The 3,326-nt window shown below is 41.3% G+C and overlaps 1 protein-coding gene across 1 annotated transcript in view; it reads left to right on the plus strand.

Annotated features, from left to right (window-relative positions):
* The window catches only part of SRSF4 (serine/arginine-rich splicing factor 4), a 35,024-nt gene that overhangs the window by 7,329 nt on the left and 24,369 nt on the right, over positions 1-3,326 (plus strand). The gene's annotated exons all lie outside the window — the stretch shown is intronic.

Genomic DNA, 3,326 nt, shown 5'->3' on the forward strand with positions numbered 1-3,326 from the left:
CCCACTGCGCCTGCGCGGGTGGGGGTGGTGGAGGGAAATGGGAGCAGTGGTGAGGCTACGAGTGGGACGGGGAGAAGGAAAACCCGAGTGAGGTTGGGGCTCCAGGCGGGAGGGCACAGCTTCAGGGCGCCGAGGAGGCCTGGGTTTTTCCTTCCCAAGCGCTGGGCCCGGGGCCCGGCTGTTCTCCGGCCGGAGACCGGCCTTTCCCGCTCTGAGGGCTGCTGGAAATAGGATTTCCTGCCCCTTTTCACCTCTTCCCCTCCAATGAATCACACGGCCACGGCGCATCTTTCCCGGCGCGAGGCGCTCGAGGGAGGCCTTGTTTAGACTTAGCATGTGCCACACTTTTTTTGGGCGGGAGATTCCGGTTTGAGGAGTCTAGTGACAGTTTCGAAAGTATCGCCCTGCGGTGCTGAAAGCCCTCGCCGTCTCCTCCGCTTGGGTAAATTGACGTCTTCACTCCTTATCTTTAAGACTCCGTGCGGTTTCCAGGCGATGGTTTCTGTTCTCCAGCTTGCCAGAAAATTGCTTTGTCGTCGTAGGATTTGTTGGAGAACAGTGGCCACCCGGCCAGCCTGTGCGTCAAGTGGCTCTTGTAGACGGAGGCCACAGCGTACTGCTCTCCGGGTGTGTGGTCTGTTCCTCGCATTTCTAATCTATTTCGGCAGAGCAGGGCCCGCAGGGGCCACGCGTTTCAGGGAAAACAGCTGAGGAGTCAGGTCTGGAGAATATGCTCAACAGGAAAAACTATCAGAACCAGGAAATGTAGGTAGGACTTCAAATACATGGGTATAGAGGTTAAAAGGAGTAAGGGGAACATTTTACAATCCTGAACCTTGGTGTTAAGAGGCACTCTTGACTTTTTTTTTTTTAAGACCTACTTTGCAACAGGTCTGATGTGGCTACAATTTACTCCCCAGTATAATACTAGCTGCTGACACTTGAGAAGTTATGGAAGATACCTAAATATAAGGTGCATATTTGAGAAAATTGGTAGCTACCATATACTCAATTTGTTGGCTGGGTTTTAAAGTCATTTCAAATTGATCATTAGGAAGAATCACCTTCTTACGAAGGAAATGTCCTCAATAAATTGTTTAGTATGAATATGAATTCTTTTAGAGTAAAGGACTTAGAAGAGTACTCATTTTGTACAACAGAGCTTTCGGTTCTTAAGAAATTTATTAGATAAAGTGTGTGTGTGGGGGGGGGGTTGTTATTGTGATACATATATACCTGAGAGTTCAAGTTAAAATTCCAAGTTTTCTTCAGAACCCAAATGAGTTGACAGAATAACTGAATTTTATGGAAAAGCATGGGTTTTGAAACTAGACAGAACCTTGGTCAAATCTTAGCTTCACCACTTACTATCTGTGGGCAAGTTACTTCCCAAATTCTAAGTTTCCTCATCCAGGAAGATTAGAGATAATAATTGTAAAGCATTTGGCTCATAGCTATAGATGGTAGCTGTAATCGCAGGGATTTGACTGTGGTCTTTAGGAGACATCTTAGTTTGAAGCATGTTTGGTGAGGTCTCTTTAAGGTTATTCAAGTGACAGAGAGCAGGACATAATGTTGATATTAATGGGAAAACTGGTTAATTGAACAAATATGTTGATAACCCACCAACAGGATGCCTGCTACTGTGCTAAATGAATTGTGGAGGCAGCAGAAAAGAATTCTATTCTTAAATAAAGTGTTCATGGTTATAAAATGTATACTTTGAGTTAAGAAATGTTTGCTCTCACTTTAAACTCAGACATGTAAAACTTGGAATGGTTGTTTGAAATGTGCTTTAAAGAATGGATTGACCAGAGTTTGAAATGGAGAAAGAGAAATGTCTGGGAATAGTGTATGTCATAACAGATAGTGAGGAGGTGGTCTAATGAGGAATAAGTTTGAGAAGTAATAAACAATCTAGTTTGGATTGAATCCCATGAAGGATCTAGAAATTTCACAACAGAAACAACTATAAGACTTTATACAAAAAATTCAAAATTATGGATTAGTAATTCAAAGGCTCTGGAGGGGAAAATTGAGCAATCCTGGAAATGTTGGGATAAGAGGAAGGGCAGATTCTTCCAGAACCCTAAATATCTAGATCTCTTTGGGGAAACTATGATGTGCATGAAATCTGTCATTGAAAGTGAAGGTTGAAATGAGGAATAGGAAGTCGTTTCAGGGATTTGAAGACTGTGTGACCATCATCAAGCAAGTACACCTTCTGGCAGCATTCAGGAGTCATTACAGAGGAAAGTGACTGAGCTGAGGGCCAATGGCATAGATGTATTTTAAGCAAGAATTATTTGGACAAGATGGCAAAAGTGCAGAGGAGTCTGAAAGGAAGAAGTGGGTACAAAAGGAAAAGATGGCATAATATAGTAACATGTATAACCTTATAGTCCTGGAAACTAAGAAGGATAGTAGACCTATCTCCCTGAGAAGTATTCCTGAACATATCTGGATTGTGATTATTAGTAATTGAAACTCAAAAGCAGATGTTGGGTGAATAGTGTTTTTAAGAATTGCTGAAGAGTTCAAATTTGTAGAAGGGAGATATATCAGTTGACAGATATATCAAGTTAAGATATATATGTTAAGCTGAATGGTTGAGGGTATGGTTCAGAATTAATTACACAAGCATAAAGTACTGCTATAATAGAAAGTTGACTAAATGAGGAATCAAATGAGCTCTCCATGTGAGATTTTAATGTCCAGGAGAGGCTTTTATGGGCCCTCTGGGGATTTGGAGAAGAGTATGTGTGCAGTAGTTCATTGTACCAGGCCACCTTAATCTAGATTGCCTTTGTTTTAGAGAACTCCTAGGAGGATGGTTCAGGTTAGGACCACAAACATGATGTAGATCTCCCAGGACCAATAGAGACCACTCCAGATCTCCTTAGGGTGGATCCTACATTCATACCTGCCACACTAACTCCAGCATAGTCACCCTGGGAAAGGGAGCAACAATATTAGCAGCACCTCACCTGTTTATAGCCTTTCAACTCCATGGTAACTTTCGCTGTCCTTGATTATTTGTGAGTCTTGTGGGCTTTCTTTATTAATAATAAAATCACTGTCTCCATGTAAAGTATTTTTGATACAGTAGTTTCTATTGCCACAAAATCTTGTGGTTTTAATCCTAGATCCTTATATTTTAATTTTTCCGTATTTTAGTTAATGAGTAAAATTTATCACATTCTGAGATTATTTTACTTGCTTAGTAGTTGGACCAGTAAACCCCCAAATCATTGAAGTGGTTGTTTTTGTCTTGTTTGTTTTTGTTTGTTTGTTTGTTTAAGTTTGTTAAAGGCATGAATTAAAAC

This window comes from Myotis brandtii, unplaced genomic scaffold (genome assembly GCF_000412655.1).
Source record: "Myotis brandtii unplaced genomic scaffold, ASM41265v1 scaffold456, whole genome shotgun sequence".
Taxonomy (NCBI): domain Eukaryota; kingdom Metazoa; phylum Chordata; class Mammalia; order Chiroptera; family Vespertilionidae; genus Myotis; species Myotis brandtii.